General features: G+C 45.7%; 1 protein-coding gene across 1 annotated transcript in view; it reads left to right on the top strand.

Moving 5' to 3' along the window:
- Positions 1 to 867: 867 nt before the first annotated feature.
- FAM111A (FAM111 trypsin like peptidase A) overlaps positions 868 to 19,314 on the top strand; it is a 298,900-nt gene continuing 280,453 nt past the window's right edge. Inside the window, exon 1 of the mRNA XM_078665344.1 lies at positions 868 to 1,064. The gene's annotated coding sequence lies outside the window, so the exon portion shown is untranslated. The remainder of the gene's footprint in view (positions 1,065 to 19,314) is intronic.

Genomic DNA, 19,314 nt, shown 5'->3' with positions numbered 1-19,314 from the left:
GTTCACAGCCTATATGTGAAGTAGTGTGGCTCACTGGTTAGAGGCGGCAGACCCGAGAGCAGAGGACGGCCCGGGACCAGGGTTCGATTCCCGGCGCGGCAGGTTTCTGGACCAGGGTCAGCAGACTCGATAATTCTCTCGCCTCGGTGCCCACTCTGATCAGCGTTCACACTCGGCAACTCTGGGCATTAGCTTGCCTCATCTTCACTAACGGCCCCACCAGACCGCTGGGGATGCCTGGTCTCACCCTGGAGATACCCATTAAGGGACCATCTCTCAGGGAAGCCAGGAAGGGTTTCGCAGCGGTCGAAGCGCCTTGGGACCCTACGGGTAAGTAGTGCGCTATATAAATGCCTAAACATTTACATTTAAAATTAATATATTTGACTGTTGTGCACTTAAATTGACGTTGGGTGTGGTTTCGGACCATTAAATCTCATGAGACAACGCCTAAAGAAGACACTCGTCAGCTTCGCCCTCCACAACTCTATAAATCTATTGTTGTATCTCTTCAAATAGAATCGCGATTTCTAAACCACACGTTTCCTGATTAAAATTTTGTATGAAAACATCAGGCAGACACATGTGAGTTCTTGCTTTTTTTTTTTACAGCAGTGCGGGCTCCCTGTGTTTTAATGAAGCCGTACTCACAGGTGAGTGTTGCAGTCAAATAGTTGAATTTGCTTGGCTTTTCACCTACACTGAAGCGCGGGGTTGAACGCCACTGTGCTTCAAGGCAGTGATGTGTGTGTTCAAGGAGAGGCGGGAAAGTAACAGTGGCGGGCTTCCCACTCAAGCAAGGAATCGAAACTGAAGGCATTTCAATTACGTGTTTGATCTATGAATATCAACAACCCGTCAAATGTCGAGGATACACTGAACCAATGAAATGCAGAGCGGTAAAACGTCATAGTTGCTGAAATCCTGGTACAGGGGTGTAGGCGCTTTGGCGGGGTTTCCCACCCGCAGCTATCGCTTGTCAGATTCTCTTCCCAGTCTGAGGAGCGCTCTCGAAGGTTCGCGCCGCACACCGCCTAAATACATCTCTGGTACCAGAACAAAAGGTAAGGGCGATTGAATCTCTGGCTGCGACAAGCCCCTTTCTTTAAAAAATGTTTATGAATCCGACGCACACTCACTGTCGCCCGTTCTCGGGAAAGTCATCTGTACTGTATTCCGGTCCGGCTCTAGGACTTTTCGGATCCGGGGCAGAAAGTGAATGTGTGAGACCCCTCTAATACAACTTTATATGACATTAGAGAAAGTATTGTTGAAGGGACTTTACAAGAGGCAACAACCGTAGCTGACGAGTTTTCAGAGTCCCCTATGAGTGACCTTTGTAGGGTCCATGCCTGCTTAGGTGTGACTTGTTGTCTGATACTGTGAGTGGCACTTTATCACCAGTAAAAAAAAAAAACACTGAAATTAATCTATAAAGCGAGATGAATATCAAACAGCATATTTTTGGCATAAAGTGGTTGCATTGAAATACAACCCATGACAGCTGGGATATTCTAAAGCAGCGCGATTCGCGCGAAGGAGACCCAAAGCGGGTAGGATACAGGCGCGCGGCGCTGGCACAGAGGTGTGAGGTCACTGCAGCCGCCTCAGTGACCACCACAGGCCCACTGCTGCGAGAGTGCGCTGCGGGCTCCAGGAGCTATCCCCTGAGGACAATATAGAAGGTAAGGCGAGAGGTGTGGGCTGGACAGAGTCTGCCTGGAACAATTAAGGAGAGGTGGGGGACAGCCGATGACAGTCAGAATGAATCAGCCGGCCGGTGGTGCCCTGCAGGTGGGTGTGAGTGCGCCCGGTGAAGGGGGTGCCAACCCTGCATGCGCCCAGGGGCGGTGCCCGCCGAGACACGCAATGAGCAGTCCCGCGCCACTGAAAGCTGGAGCCAGGCTCGAGCCCGCGCGCGGTCCTAGAAGACCTTTCGAGTAAAAAACAAGCATTTGCAATGCAATCGGTCTCGCCTTTGGGACCTTATATGTATTTAGCTATGCGGAACATTAGCCTGGGTGATAAAACATCTACTGTTCTTTAACATGGAGGGAAAGTGAGCACCAAACTGCGTGACGCGCCAGGTATGGGAAATATTGCCTTTCAGCGGGAAATGGTATAGTCCAAAACTCTGTTTTTAATATAGAATTAGGGCCTTCGGTGGTCATACCAGTTAAAATACAAGATAAAAAAAAAAGGTTATCTATAGGTGCTCGTTGAACACACTTTCTATGGACCAATCTCTGTGTGGACAGAAGGACATGGAGGAGGTAGGTAGTATGGGTGGCAGGCAGCATGTGGAAAGCTGGGCACGGGAGACATTAATAGCACTTAGCATGAATTAATGTACCTCAGGACGGGATACAGAAATGTATGCGAATCACCATATCCAGGTTTTAGTGAGAAATGCTCTTTCCCCTCGTGTTCGCCATTACAAAGCACAATACGCTCTGAATGCTAACTTAAAGGGAGTCGCAAGATTGGTGGTGAAAAACAGGGCTTTAGGTGGGATAAAAAAACTGGGGGTCTATCAAAGGTGCTTGACTGATGAAATTAAGGGCGTGGCTTAAAAGCAGTGAAGCTAAATATCTGTCCTAGCATAGTGTGCCGGTATGCTATAGAGTGGTCCCAGTAACTAAGGACAAATTAAAGTTTATGAATTTTCAAACATGAAATTTATAACAGATGAATGAATCTACAACACTTTTTAATGGGAATGTTATTTAATCACATTACCACAAACGGATCATTTCTCGTAGTTTAGTCATCATATTTTTAAAAAACATACAGTGCCCTGTACGACAGCGAGGGAGAGAAGGTAGGTGAATTGGATTCACCTCTTTAGTAACATTGTACAATCTACCTATAATAAATGCATTTAACACGTATCATGGTCAGATATTGGGCGCAATTGTACTAAACAATAAATGCATATGTGTTTACATTAGCAAGATGTACATCATTGCATTGGTAACTAGGACAATAAACATGGTCAGACATTGAATACTTTTGGCAAAAACAGGAGTAAAATACGTATCTGCTTATGAACCAAGTAGTGATGCAGAAAATTGAACCAACATTGTATTAGTCAGGTGAACATGTTTGACTAGCTACTAGATGGTTTAACAATTACAAGTAGCAGATTTGTGAGTAAGTGATGTTCAGGTCCTAATAGACATTCAAACAGGAGACCTAGGTAAACTTAGGGGATTGACATGAATATATGATGCGGTTATTCTATTGCTAAACATGCTAGTTGTGCGTAGCTTGAATCAAGTTCGTTCAAGCCTGTATGTTTTGAGTCAAATCGTGTTATCCATTTTGCCTCACGTACATTAAGAATTGGTCCTATGTTCCCACCCCGGGGCCCCAGGGTGGCTTTTTCAAGGACAATCCATTGGAGTTCATCAGGAGAGTGTCCTGCACTTTTGAAATGTTCAACCAGTGGCGCACCATGAGTGTCGCATCGTATCCTACTACAGTGTTGTAGTATTCTTGTTTTGATTTTTTGCTGGGTCTGTCCAACATAAATGGAACCACAGGGGCAGATGATGCCATAAATTACATTGTTGGTGTTGCAATTAGTGAATGCTTGTAGGTCTATCTGATGGTGTTTGTACATGAAAATGTTGGTCTGGATGGTCAGTCCACAGGCTTTGCAACTCCCACATCTGTAATGCCCCTTTGGGGGGAGGGAGGTTCCAAAGTGATTGTATTGACGGTGTAGCTGGGTTATCTAGATAGGAGCATACAACATAGACTCTGACACATTTAGCCTTCTTAAACGCATGCATAGGTGGCTGAGGTTGGCAAATGTCATCTGAGATAATGGACCAATTTTTATTGATCATTTTCTTGATGGTATGACTATGAGTGTTAAATGTTGTTACACATACCATTCTGTTCAGTTCCTGGTCACTCTTGTTCTTGGTCATTAATAGAGCCTCTCTAGGGCTGTACCACTCTCTCTTTGAGGCTCTTTTGATCAGGCGGCGTGGGTATCCTCTCTCCAGGAGACGCTGGCTCAAGATGTCAGCTTCCAGTTTGTAATCGCTCTTCTTCGAGCAATTCCGGCGAATCCTGAAAAATTGTCCCACCGGTAAGTTATCCCTCAGGCTTCGCGGATGGTGACTGCTATAGTGTAATAGTGAATTGCGTTCTGCTGGTTTGCGGTATAAGGTGGTGTAGAGCTTTCTATCCTCATGGTAAATCGTAATATCAAGAAAGTCAATGCGCTGGTTGTCTGAATGCATTGTAAACTGGATGTCCTTGCTCTGGTTGTTTAGCCACGTATGGAACATTTGTAGATCATCAGGTGTTCCTGTCCATATCATAAGGACATCATCGATGTATCTCCACCATTCTGGTATTTTGGCCAGGTGTGGGTTGTTAGGATGTAGGATCAAAGAACATTCAAAATCATCCATAAAAATAATCACTAGATCCGGGGCAAAGGCCGCCCCCATGGCTACTCCCTTGGTCTGTAGGTAGAAGTTACCTTGGAATAGAAAGAAGTTCTTCATCATGGCTATCAAAAGTAGATTCACAATGAAGTCCGTCGGTACCCGTACAGGTGCTGGTCTTTTGTTGAGGACTTTACGTATGACCTCAAGGGCCAAAGTCTGGGGGATGCTCGTGTATAGGGACACTATATCTCAGGTTACCAAAAGCTGTATGTTATATATAAGCTCGTAAACCATTTAAGGTAAATAAAGAGGTTTATTCATGAGCACAGCAGTGAAGGACCCAGCGCCTGCCGACCAGTCAACCAACTGTCCTGGCAGAACTCAGAGTCCACAGTAGTAATACAATTCTAGAACATAGAGAGGAACATAGAGATTAAAGCAGACCATAGAGAAACAAGTATACAGTTTACAACACATCTCCTTTCCTTATTAATCAAACAACAAAAATAAAAAGGAAAATGAAACATATTAATTGCAAAGATAATCATTTAGATAAGTAGGTGGTTTGCGGTACCTTGAAACTCTAGAAGTGGAAAGGGAAGGAGGAAGGGAGGGAGAAGACTCAATGGTGGTGGATGGAACAGCAGAGGAAGCAGAATCCGATGCATCACCACCTCCAAAGCAAAACCTGTTCGAAGAGGAGGAAGAAGCACACTCTTGGGATAAAAGCATGTAACCACTACCACCCCCTTCCTTAGCAGAAGCAGAACAAGGAATGTGAGAAACAGGAATAGCAGAAACAGGAGAATTTCGCCCACATTTCTGGTACACTGCAACCCGCCTCAAATTCCATTTTTCTCCATTTTCAAGGAGTACATAATTGGGAAAAACTTTTTTTTACAGAAAAAGGCCCTCGAAATTTTGATAGACCCTTGGCACATCTGCCTGGTTTTACCTTGACCATATCCCCTTTTGAGATAGTACAACCCTCAGTGGGAGAAGACATAACACGTTTAGAATCATCAGAACTATGATTCATCAAAAGTTGTTTGAACCAAGAAGGAATAAGCTTTGTCCCTGGTGGTCTTCCACGCAAAATCTCAAAAGGAGATTTCATGGAACTCCCATGAACCGTCGTACGATGAGCATACACCATCTCCTCAACAATATCAGACACACTGCATCCACCAGAGACAGCCAGTTGGATCGTCCCCTTCACCAACCTATTGATCCTCTCACACAATCCGTTTCCCTGAGGATTATAGAGTGAAGTACGATGATGGGACACACCAGAATGGGAAAGGAAGGACTGCATTTTCTGTGAGACCAACTGGGTCCCGTTGTCAGTAACAATAATACTAGGAAAACCTTCAGAGTGGAACAAAGATTTGAGGAACAAAATGGTGGTCTCAGTAGTTATGTCTTTGACAAAGTTGACTACTATCCATTTAGAAAACGCATCAACACACACAATGGCAAACCGCTGATGCAGGCCAAGTTCTGACATGGGCCCAATGAAGTCCATGCATATGGTATGCCACGGCACCTCAGGACAAGCAATCTCACCCATGCTAGTGCCAACCGCCACTTTCAGACGTTTTTCTCCTTCCTTGCACAGCCCACATTGTTCAACCCACATAGCAACTTGCGCATCCATACCGGGCCACCAAAAATTTTGTTTGAGTCTCTGTTGGGTTAATGTCTGTCCAAGATGCCCCTCATGTGCAATGTCAAAAAGCTTGCGCCTGAGATTACACGGCGGAACAAATTTGTCATTGCGCAAGACAATGTCTTCCCCACATGTAGATAATTCGTCCAAAATCTTGATGTAAGGACGCACAGAAACTTGCACACAACTCTCTCTCCTAGGACCATCCTTGAGTAACCTGACCACATCTTTAAGAACTTCATCACTCTCCATGGCATCTACCCAATCCTGATGTGAGAAAGAACCAACACCAAAAGAGGTGACATCCTGCACCCAAGCGACACTCTCATCCAATAGATCAAGTTGGAGATCAGAATCCGTAGAAGCCAAAGGCAATCTAGAAAAACAATCCGCTTGTAAATTTCTCCAACCTTGAATATGCTCCACTTGAAAATGGAAATCTTGCAATTTGGAAGCTAACCTGGCCAACCTAGGAGAACCTCTGACAGCTCCACCAGGAGCAAGAATCCTAAGCAAAGGCTTGTGATCGGTTTTGATAACAAAACTGATACCCCAAAGGTACGTCCGGAAATAGTGTGCACCCCACACAACAGCCAAGGCCTCCTTCTCGATGACACTATAATTCTTTTCAGCATCAGACAACGTTTTAGAGGCAAACGCAACAGGCCGTTCCAGAAGACCATGTTTCTGGACTAGGATGGCACCCAACCCAAATGCACTTGCGTCAACCATGAGAATCGTTGGAAGTCTAGTGTCAAAGGGGGCCAAAACACCCGCTTTGCAAATCTGTTCTTTGATCATCTCGAAAGCAGATTCTTGTTCTGTACCCCAAATAAATTTGCAACCTTTTTTGAGCAAACTCCTCAACTCAATAGTCTTCTCTGAGAAATTGCTGACAAACTTAGAATAGTATTCTATAAGGCCCATGAAGGACCTCAACTGATCCTTATCAGTTGGGCGAGGAGCTGACCTTATCGCTATTAGTAAATCTCTCTTGGGTCTAATACCATCCACAGAAATCTCATGCCCTAGGTACTCAATCTGTTGGACAAGAAAAACACACTTTTCTTTACGTAATGTAAGCCCTGCATCACCAATCCTATGTAGTACCTGTCTGAGTAATTTATTGTGCTCTTCCACGGAACTGCCAAATATAAGAATGTCATCTTGGAAGTATACAACTTTCGCAAGTCCCTTAAACAGTTCATGAACTATACGCTGGAAAACACTTGCCGCCGAAATTAACCCAAAAGGTAAACGTGTGAACTGAAAAACACCCTCTGTGTTGATGAAAGAGGTGATATGTTTGCAAGTGTGATGTAGCTTAACCTGGTGGTAAGCGCTTTTAAGGTCAAGTTTTGAAAAATATTTAGCGCCCTCTAGTGTAGACACCAATTCATTAATGTTCGGGAGGGGAAAAATGTCCGCCACCACACACTTATTGACAGACCTGAGGTCCACACAGAAGCGTAACTTGCCATCGGATTTTTTAGAAATAACTACGGGCGAAATCCACGGTGACTCTTCCACAGGTTCAATGACCCCATTCTGCAGCATTTCTTCCAACAATAATTTCACATCATCTCTTATAGCTAGAGGAACTCTCCTCAGTTTGTGCTGGATGGGTATACATCCCTCTTTCATCCTTATCATATGTGAATAGCCTTTCAACTCGCCCAATTCACTTCTGAAAACAGACACAAACTCACTCAAAATCATATCAATCAAATCATCCTCCAAAACCATGACTTGGTCAGGTGCCCTCGGATTTATGATGATATAGAGGTCATATTGATGAATCCACCCCAAGATGGGCGGACCATCAAATGACACATAAACTTTCCCCATTATGGACCTTTTCTTGAACACAATGCTAGATTCAAAGTAACCGACTATATTTATGGTTTCCCCTTGAAATCCCTTGGGGGAGATGTCACTCTTGAGCAAAGGTTTGTCAGACCAAAGTTCCCTAAATGTCGACTGAGGAATGATAGTGTGACGGGATCCAGTGTCAACCATCAGCGAAACTTCTCGCTCATCTATTGTGAACATAGCTTTAGGTCTATTCATTCTTTGTTCATTAACATTGGCAACATCTGTGTCACTAACTACTAGTAATCTGTCTCCACCAGAGTCATAAGTGGAATCCTCCACCACAGCAATTTTCTGCTTATTCTTTGTTTTGCACATTTTTGAGAAATGTCCCACTTTTCCACATTTTAAACACTCTTTGTTTGCTGCAAAACAAAACCTGGCTTCCGAGGAATGTGAATTACTGCCACATCTATTGCAAAACTTGTTCTGAGAAGTGGCCTTCTTGGGAAAGGTTTTCCACTTGTTCTTGATGACGGCAACAGAGTCATCTACGCTAGAATGGGAATCATATTCTCCATCTCTGTCTGAAACTATAGATACTTCCTGATCCAATTGTTTTTTCTTGGAGTTCTCAATAACCCTGATGCACTTCTCTGATTCTTCAATAACTTGCGCAAGTTCAATGGCAACTTTGAGTGTCGGATTTTTGGCCGCCCAAAGTCTTTCTTGGATTTTGCGACTGTTACACTGCACTATTAGCTGATCGCGAATAAGTTCTTCTGCCATAGTGCCAAACTTGCACTTTATTGACAACTCTCTGAGACGGGTAACAAAATCATCAATACCCTCCTCTGATCTCTGCTTTTGAGTGTAAAACTTATATCGATGCATCACAAGATTTTCTTCTTTTGCAAACTTAACTTCCAATCTGGAAATTGCCTCTTTATACTGATCAGGAATTGCTTCACCGTTAGCCTGCAATGCGATTGGTAAAAATCTAAAGATTCTTTGCCCCTCCTTCCCAAGTGTACTCAGCAAAATTGCTTTTTTCCTCTTTGAGGAGAACTCTTGACCATCAATTGCCTCCAAATAGTTATCAAATATAATGAACCAATCCTCCCACGGTACATGAGGATTCCCTGGTTCATTTAAAAAGGGTGGAGGAAGCGTGACATTTATATTTTGCGCTGATGCCATATTGTAAACAGGAATAATGATAATTAAATTGAAGACAAATACCTCTCTTGTCGCTGAGTGAAGATCTTTTACCGACGAAACTAGTCCTCGTTAAAAACTGAGCAAGTCGGTAAATTCAGCGCACTGTGTTCGAACTGGACTATTAAAATGGCCGCTCAGTACAAACAAGGTTTGAAACGCACGTTTTGACTTCCCGGTGTGCCGAGATTCAATTGATATGTAAGACGTCACAAAACAATGGCCGGACATCGAGAACGAGGCTTGGCACTCAGGATACGTCAGTCACTGGTTACAGTCACGCACACAGGCTCGAGTACACGGGAGTAATGGAGGGGAGATTCAAAGCCGTTGCTAGGATACGCTGTTACTCACAGGTAAGCTGAGTGAAAGTTGTTAAAATGTCCTTGAAACAGCTCTGAATTCCGACGAGAAGGTCTCCGATGTCAGGAATCTCACAGTAGGAGATCACTGCAGCACCACTGGGTTCTTTGTTGCTAGGTCCTACTGCACGGTGCTCCGACTGGGAACTTCTCCATCATGTCTTCAGGTGTTATACAGCAGGGGAAGTCAGGAGTCAGCAGGCACAAGTCGCCAAATTGTTGTATATATGGCTCGTAAACCATTTAAGGTAAATAAAGAGGTTTATTCACGAGCACAGCAGTGAAGGACCCAGCGCCTGCCGACCGGTCAACCAACTGTCCTGGCAGAACTCAGAGTCCACAGTAGTAATACAATTCTAGAACATAGAGAGGAACATAGAGATTAAAGCAGACCATAGAGAAACAAGTATACAGTTTACAACACTGTACTTCAGGGTCAAAAGGTGCCGCATCAATAATCCCAATTGTTTGTAGTGTGTCTCGTAGATATGTCTTTGTGCATTCTGCGATGGGTTTGAGAAAGAAATCTATATATTTACACAAAGGCTCCCAAATTGAGCCACACCCTGATACAATCGGTCTCCCCGTGGGCTGGAGATGCTTTTATGAATTTTGGGCAATGTGTATATGGTAGGTAGTCTAGTATCCTTCTGATTCAGGTATTGAAACTCATGCTGTGATAAGAAACCTTGTTGGAGGCCGGATTCAGTTATTCGTAAAATTTCACATGCCAGGTACTTGGAGGGGTCACAGTTTGCAGTAGCTCACACCATCCTGGAGCTGGTTCATGATATCGTGTTTGTAATGATCAAGGTCCTGTATGACAATAGCACCGCCCTTATCCGCAGGCTTCATAACGATCTCTTTGTTGTTCTTGAGTGACACCAGGGCTTCTCTTTCGGACTTGGTGATGTTAATTGCCATGTATCTAGGAGAGCTTAGAGTCGTAAAGATCTCTTTGAGGACAATGTTCTCATATGCCAAAATCTGGTGGGTCATGGTAATGGATGATGGTACAAAAGTAGATGGTATTCACAACCCTGTTTGAGATGTTCTCAACGGAGCCTGTGAGTGTCTGAAAAAATATTGAAGGCGTATTTTGCGAAAAAATCGCAGAAGTTCCGTTTTCAGAGTAAAACGATTGGGGTGTGTTGTCGGTACAAAAGAAAGCCCCTTATTCAGGATCTTCTCTTCATCCTTCTTTAGGACATAGGAGGAAATATTGACCACTGATGTGGATTGATTGGTCATCAATGCTGTAGATTGGTTGGTCACCAACGGTAGACTTTGCGTCGTGTTGGAATCTCGCCGTGGCTCTCCGGAGGGAAACATACCTGTTTCTGTCCTCGGCCTGTTCCTCATTCCCATGTTTGTTCTGTCTGTGTTTGGCCCCTTGCTTGACCTCTGGGCCAATAGCCTCCATGGCCCCTCGGTGGTCTCCAATGGCCTTGGCCTAAAAAAGGCGGTGTACCCTGCGGTTGGTGCCAGTTTTCTTGGTAGACGTAACCGGAACTTGGGCCGGCCTGCTCCTGGTCGCTATCCGTACTATATGACGAATCAGAGAAGGTACTGTAGTTCCTCCTTCCGCAATATGACCCTCTTCCTCGTCCTGTAAAACAGCCCTGTGTGCCCTGTTTATAATAATCGTCCTGAAGATACAGATATGTGTTCTTCTTGTTATAAAAGCGGATGTCCTTCGCTAATTATCGAGTTTTTTGTTTTGAGTTGTCAATTTAAAATCCTTTAAAGATTTTCCTAGTTGTTCCAAAGCTTCTTTGGCATTTTTCAACGTGGAATCTCCTGTAATCTCAGCTCTTAGTGCATTGATTTAGCTGGTAAGTGATTGGACTTATACTGCCGCAGTATCAACCCCCAGCACCATCCAATGCCGGGAGCAGTTGTTTGAAATGAAACTGAAGCTTTCCCTAAATTTGGGAATCTCTACAAAGATAGCTGGCTCGATCTTTATTTGTAGTCCCACAGGGATCACACCTTCCTGAAGATATTTGGTTAGTAAATGGCCATGTAGGCGGGTTCTGATGAGTTTCTTTTCCAAACGTTCCAATTTGGCCACTTTATCATTTAGTGAGTAATCAATAGTTGGTACATTGGATGTTAAAAAAGGATTTGTCTGATCTTGTATGAGTCTATTGGTGTAGTCCTCCGTGTATGATAGAGTGTCGCCCTCTACCATGGTGTGTGCGTGCTAACTTACACGTTAGATTACCTCGCAGGTATGCACCTGCTCAGACAGGTGCATACCTGCGAGGTACATATAGTCAAGTCAAGTCAAGTCAAAGAATTTATATAGCGCGCTACATACCCATAGGGTCTCAAGGCGCTTGAAGAAGGGTGGGGAATTACTTGTCGAATATCCAGGTTTTAAGTTGCTTTCTGAATGCTAGGTGGTTCTGAGTGAGGCGAAGGTGAATGGGGAGTGAGTTCCAGGTTTTAGCTGCCAGGTAGGAGAAGGATCTTCCTCCCATGGTGGTTTTGTTGATGCGAGGTACAGCAGCAAGGGCTTGATTGGAAGAGCGTAACTGGCGGGGGGGCGGGTGTAGAAGGAAAGTCGTGTGTTGAGACATTCGGGTCCAAGATCGTAAAGTGATTTGTGTGCGTGGGTAAGGAGGCAAAAAGTTATTCTCTTATTGACGGGGAGCCAGTGGAGGTCTTTCAGGTGACCAGAGATGTGGTCTTTACGCGGGATGTCTAGTATGAGTCTGGCTGATGCGTTCTGGATGCGTTGTAGTTTTTTCTGAATTTTTGCGGTGGTACCGGCGTATAGGGTGTTTCCGTAGTCCAGGCGGCTTGTGACCAGTGCGTGGGTGACCGTTTTTCTAGTTTCGGTGGGGATCCAGCGAAATGTTTTTTTGAGCATGCGAAGAATGTTGAAGCAAGACGAAGAAACGGCGTTGACTTGTCTGGTCATCGAGAGTGAGGAGTCCAGGATGACGCCCAGGTTCCGTGCGTGGTCCGTCGGGATGGGTGCTTTTCCAAGGGCCTCTGGCCACCAAGAATCGTCCCAGGCGGAGGGGGAGGTACCTAAGATAAGGACTTCTGTTTTGTCTGAATTCAGTTTCAGATGGCTGTGCTTCATCCACTCGGCTACTTCTTTCATTCCTTCATGTAGGTTGGTTTTGGCGGTGTTAGGGTCTTTGGTGAGTGAGAGGATCAGTTGAGTGTCATCAGCGTAGGAGATGATGTTGAGGTTGTGTTGGCGTGCGATGGCCGCGAGGGGGCTCATGTATACGTTGAAGAGGGTGGGGCTGAGTGAAGATCCTTGTGGCACGCCGCAAGTGACTTCAGTGGCCTCTGACTTGAATGGTGGGAGTCGAACTCTCTGAGTTCTTCCGGCAAGGAACGAGGTGATCCATGCCAGTGCTTTTCCTTGAATTCCGATGTTTCTGAGGCGTTGTAACAGGGTGCTATGACAGACTGTGTCGAAGGCTGCGGAGAGGTCGAGTAGGATGAGGGCGACTGTGTCTCCATTGTCCAGTAGAGTTCGAATGTCGTCTGTTGCAGCGATGAGTGCGGTCTCAGTGCTGTGTTTGGCTCGGAAGCCGGACTGTGAGGAGTCGAGGGATTTGTTGGTTTCGAGGAAGGCGGCAAGTTGGTTGTTGACAGCTTTTTCAATGACTTTGGCCGGGAATGGAAGGAGCGAGATGGGGCGGTAGTTTTTGAGTTCGGTGGGGTCAGCTGTGGGTTTTTTCAGAAGGGCGCTGAGTTCGGCGTGTTTCCAGCTTTCCGGGAAGGTGGCGGAGTTGAGGGAGCAGTTGATGACGTCTCGGAGGTGTGGTGCTATGATGGAGTCTGCTTTGTTGAAGATGTGGTGGGGACATGGGTCTGTGGGGGATCCTGAGTGGATGGTGTTCATCAGGCGGATGGTGTCCTCAGTGGAGATTGGGTTCCAGTTGTTAAGGATGTTCAAGGGGGGTGAAGGTACGGCAGGCGGTTGGGTGGGTTGGACTTCGAGTTGGTTGTCGAAGCTGTTATGGATGTCTGCGATTTTGTCGTGGAAGAACGAAGCTAGGGAGTCGCAAAGGGTTTGAGAGGGAGTGATGTCGTTGGAGTTGGCAGTGGGGTTGGTAAACTCTTTGACGATGTTGAATAGTTCCTTGCTGTTGTGGGCGTTGTTGTCTAGTCGGTCTTTGAATGCGGCTTTCTTGGCAGACCGGATCAGTTGGTGGTGTATGCGGGTGGCGTTTTTGAAGGCGTCTCTGGTGCTGGTGTTTGGGTCTTTTTTACAGGCCTTCTCAAGGGAGCGACAGAGTTTCTTGGATTTCTTAAGATCATCGTTGAACCAGGGGGCGTTTTTGCTGCCTGGTTTGATTTGACGTTTTTTCAGGGGTGCTAGGCTGTCGGCGCTGTTGGTTAGCCATTGAGTGAAGTTAATGGCTGCTTGGTTGGGGTTCGAAGAGTTGGCAGGGGGGTTTTGAAGAAGCGATGAGGAGATCTGGTCGATTGTGATTTTGTTCCAGTTTCTTCGCAGAGTAGGTTGAGGATGGTTGTGGGTTGTGGTCTTTTTGTAGATAAAGTGAACGCAGCTGTGGTCTGTCCAATGGAGAGCTGTGGTGTGACTGAAGGAGATATGTTTGCTGGAGGTGAAGATGGGGTCGAGTGTGTGACCTGCGTGGTGAGTGGGGGTATTAACAAGTTGTTTGAGTCCGAGGTTGGCGAGATTGTCCAGCAGGGTGGTGGTGTTGCTGTCGTTGCTCTTTTCCAGGTGGAAATTGAGGTCTCCCAATAGTATGTAGTTCTCGGAGGGGAGGGCGTGTGGATTGATGAAGTCAGTGATGTCTTCGCTGAATTGTGCACGGGGTCCTGGTGGCCTGTAGAGGAGGGTGCCTCTCAGTGTGGTTTTGGGGTCGGTGTGGATCTGGAAGTGAAGGTGTTCGGCGCTAGCGAGGTTGACGTCTGTGCTGGTTGAGATGCGGATGGAATTCTTATGGACGATGGCGATACCTCCTCCTGTTTGTTTGGTGCGGTCCTTACGGATGATCTTGTAGCCTTCCGGGATGGCAATGGTGATGTCTGGGGCTGAGGAGGCGTTCATCCATGTTTCTGTTAGGAAGGCGACGTCCGGACAGATGGTGTCTAGTAGATTCCAAAGGACGATGTAGGGGGTAAACCCAATGGTACTGGGACCTGGGTGAGAACTGGTATGCTATAGAGTGGTCCCAGTAACTAAGGACAAATTAAAGTTTATGAATTTTCAAACATGACATTTTTAACAGATGAATCTACAACACTTTCTAATGGGAATGTTATTTAATCACATTACCACAAACTGATCATTTCTCGTACATTAGTCATCATATTTTTAAAAAACATACAGTGCCCTGTAGGACAGAGAGGGAGAGAAGGTAGGTGAATTGGGGGTGAGGATCGTGATCATGTGAAAAGCATGGAAAAAAGAAGTGAACTCATACATCATTTTGCAGAATATCATTGAGCTCATTAATTGTGGGCAAATGCTCCATGATTTCATGTATGCATCTTAAAAACACTATGCCCTAATGTTGGAACACAATAGAAATGTTTGTTGAAGCAAGGGCGATTTGTAGACAAAAGAAAAGTCGACGTTTCGACCCCATAGAGACAACGTAGGTTGGTAGACACCTTACACTGGGCAGCTTACTGGGGACACGGGCGTAGCTATCAAAACTGCAGCAGGTGCAGTGGAACCGGGTGGTGTCCTAGTCGGATGGCCTGCGAAAATGGCATTTGCAGCATCCTATCTTAATACAGCACCCCTCAATTATTTCCGCATTGTAAATGGGCAAAACGACCTGTAGGTCAACTTAGTGTCAAACATAGTTCTTGTGTGATAGGAGCAATGTGTGGTTCAAAAGTCACCACAGCATCTAAGATGAATGCACCACACGTTTTGACCATGTACATTAACTATATGTTGAAGATAGTACCTGCTCACGCACTTTCATACAGACTCCGATTTCACAGGCACTTTTGTAAAAATCGCGGGATTTTTAGAAAAGTGCCGATTTCGCGGCAAATCGCGAAATCCTAGAGGGTCTGTTTAGACGAATCCTCTGTAAGACAAAACAAAAGAGAAGGCAAAAAGAAAGCTGCTATTACTCCTTCACGGTAACAGCGTGTTTGTGCTGAGCATGCAAAATATGTTATAGAAACTATAATACTTATCTGATTGGGAGCCTTGTCCTTGGAGATCTGTTTTGTTCCTTATTTAATTCTTATATGGATTATTCCTGAAAGTATAAGGAATTCCGGTTAGTTCTACTTGACGTTTAGGTGGAATTTAGCATAGTTCTATTTCTCATTCACATCTATACTACGTTAGATTGATATCAGGATATTAGTTCTTGAGTTAGGAGTCCTGTCATTGTGTGTCATTACTATTAGTCCTTAGGTGGGTTTCAGTGTGCTCTCCTTTAATATTTTTTCTTTCATTTCCTTTACTGCACTCTTTATTACACCCTTCCTTTCGCTTTCAGAAGACAAAGAATCTCACCCCACTCAAACAACCTGTCAGTATTAAGTGGAAGAAGGGAATTTTTCACGTACCTTATAGTCACACATATTTCCCTTTATTATCTCAGACCCGTCGCTTGGATGGCCTACTTTCTTTCCGCAATGCCATTAAAACCTATATGTTCCCTGCAGGCTAGTCCTGCTGCCTTTCTGAGCCCTCTTTTAGTGCCGGGACGCCCCTTTGCTGGCGCAGCTGCGCGCTTTATAAAATTACATAATAATAATAATAATAAGATTTAGCATTTCCTTGCATACTTACACTTTCTATCTTTGTTTGACAGAGATTTCTCCTGGCTATCTAGTCCTGTCCTAGAGTGGGGTACGTCAAGGGACACTTTCTTCCTTGCCTCTTTTCCCTTCTACCTCAGGGTTACTGTTGTTACTTTGACTCAGTTGGGTGCAATACGTGATATGGGGAGGCTGGGACCTTCCGTCTTTGCATGGCGTTCCTGCGGAAATGTGAGTAGGAATCTGACACTAGGTTTATGGCCTGTCTGTGGGTTTGGCAGTTGAATTAAAGGCAGATAAGGTGGTGGAAGACCTTCCATCTGCCACTCTGCCTGCCAAATTTGAGATGTTCACTGCCCCCCCATACATTTCTGTACATTGACAGGAACCATCGCCATATTGGTACATGTCAATGTAGGAAAAGTGTTTTATTTCTCAAACATAAACTCCCGAAACTTACATTTTTTTCTTGTAAAATAAAAAAATTAATGATCCAGCACCATGAGAGATTTCCCCCATGGTGTTAGGGTGTAGTTTTCTTTTTTTTTACTGGCCCTGAATGCTATGATATATCTGCCTGTCATGGGCAGTTAAAAAAAAAAAAGCCCTGGACTGCCCACTTTAAATAGGGCGGCCAGTCGGATGGCTTACGGATGGCTTAAGGCAGTCAGAGACCGGTTTACGCTAATGGAATACATTTTATTCCATTGCATAAACCTGGTGGTCCGCCCACTTCTAAGTCATCCAGGCAGACCATGAGTTTGGGGGAGCGGTTATTCTGTTGACATTGCGACTGACTACCCTCTCTGCCACACTCTAAATCAGTCAAGTAGGTTGTGTAATACAGGGGCAATTATGGGTCTTGATTAATACTTGGAACAATTGCTTTACTTTGACATGTTAGTGGATGTCTTCTAACCTCCTGAAGATAAATCCTTCCAAATCAATGTGTTGCTAATGCAAATTTATGCAACCTGCTGCATCCCCACCGAAGGGCATAGGCACGTCAGGGCATCCATCTCGACAACGGTCTATTACTGTAAATGCAAGTGACAAAAATGTCCTTTACGTGCCCTAACCCACACAACTGGCACATAACAGTAGTCAACACCATGATGCAATCTAGGTTGGATTACACTAAAGTAATTTATTTAGCCATTTCACAGGTGGACTGTGATCTGAAGACATTAACACTGGTTTGCACATAGGAATGTAACTGAAAAAAATATTACTTGACCGTCAGAAGTAATGAAAGGCAAACCTAGGGACCATTTGTCTGGGTCTCACAGTCTTGACCAGGACTTCAAGGAGAAAGGTGGAAGTGGCCTGTGTAGGTCACTTCCTGTGGTACAAGCCTCCCTTCCTAGTTACCATATAAGCAGATGCTCGCCCTATTGCACCTTTGAACAGAAATTGTTCCTAGAGTCAGTTTTGTGAAATCCCAGTGGGATAGACTGCTCCAGGCCTTCCAGCTAAACTGTTTGTTTTACATCCTCTATTGATTAGCTTGCTTGAATGCAGGAGTTGCTTTGCAATTACAAACAGTTAGACGTTTTCCACTCCAGGAGCTTCCTGCAGGATGAGGGACAACCATTTAAAATGAAGAACATCCTGGACTCTACCAGATCCATGGGAGAGTGGCCAATGGTGTGTGTAGCAATGGTGCCATGGGCCCTGGTGAAGCATGGTAAATGGGCCCTCTGTCTTCCCGTTCCCTCGTTGGATGTAAAATGCATCTTTAATTTGGGTAAACTGGGTCCTCCATAACACCTCTGTGCCATAGTGCCATTTTACCTGCTGCACTAGACCACTGACTCATTGTCAGTGAAATTGCTCTCCCACCCTCGCAGCTCCACCATTAAGTGAGGTGCCCCTGCCCCTGCACTCTTGAGTGTTGGTGATCGAGGCCCTCCTCCACCCGCAGGTTTCCCTGCGCCTCATCCCTGGTGGTCCAGTGGACCTCTGTCTCCTTTCTTTCTTTCTGCTCCTTCACTCGTTTTTCTCCCCTTTCTATCTTTCACCTTTCTGCACCTCTGCTCTTTTGCGCCTTATTTCTGCCCATTTCCCTTTCTCTCCCTCTGCTCCTTCACTCGTTTTCACTCGTTTTTTCCCCTTTCTATCTTTCATCTTTCTGCACCTCTGCTCTTTTGTGCCTTATTTCTGCCCATTTTCCCTTTTCTCTCCCTCTGCTCCTTCACTCATCGTTTTTTTACCCTTTCTATCTTTCACCTTTCTGCTCTTTTCTGCATCTCTGCTCTTTTGTGCCTTATTTCTGCCCATTTTCCCTTTCTCTCCCTCTGCTCCTTCACTCGTTTTCACTCGTTTTTTTACTCTTTCTATCTTTCACCTTTCTGCTCTTTTCTGCATCTCTGCTCTTTTGTGCCTTATTTCTGCTTATTTTCCCTTTTTTCTTTATCCCTTCTTTCCTCCCTTTACCTTTCCCCGCCGCTGCTGCCCCCGCGGCCCCTCCCCCCCCCAGCACGACCGGCCCAATCCAGCTCCCCTCCCCGCTCCCGCCTCCCAGCCCTCCCCGACCCCTACTTAATGGCATCCACTGCGCGGCCGCGGGCTGCGGGCGCGCCGCTGGTGCACCGAAGGCGCGTCAAAGGCAAGCACGTCTGCGCCCGTCTGCGACCCGTCCGCGACCAGCACCAGGAACCCTGGACCTCCGCCCCGCCAACGCTACGACCCAGCAGCACTTCACGCACTCAACCCAGGCTGCAACAACAACTGCAAGCTAGCATCACCAGCCGACACCCATGGACCCTTCAGCTGTCACCGCTGCCGGCACACCTGCAGCACCGCCAAGAACACGGATCCAGCACAACCCGCCCACAAAAACACAACCGAACCGAAGACCCTGCAATGCATCCTCCTCAACGTCCGATCCCTCCACAAACACGCCACAGAAATCTGGGACCTCCTCGACAGCACAACCCCAGACGTAGCATTCTTCACCGAAACCTGGACCAACACCACCTCGGGACCGGACATCGCCATCGCCATCCCCCAAGGATACAAGATCTCCAGGAAGGACCGCCCCATCCACCCAGGAGGAGGAATCGCCATCGTCCACAAATCCAGCCTCCGCCTGAGCACACTCCCT

The sequence above is a fragment of the Lissotriton helveticus genome, chromosome 1_1, assembly GCF_964261635.1.
Source record: "Lissotriton helveticus chromosome 1_1, aLisHel1.1, whole genome shotgun sequence".
Classification (NCBI taxonomy): Eukaryota; Metazoa; Chordata; class Amphibia; order Caudata; family Salamandridae; genus Lissotriton; species Lissotriton helveticus.
Note: the sequence above shows the minus strand (reverse complement) of the source record. Positions and strands in the feature narration are given on the sequence as shown.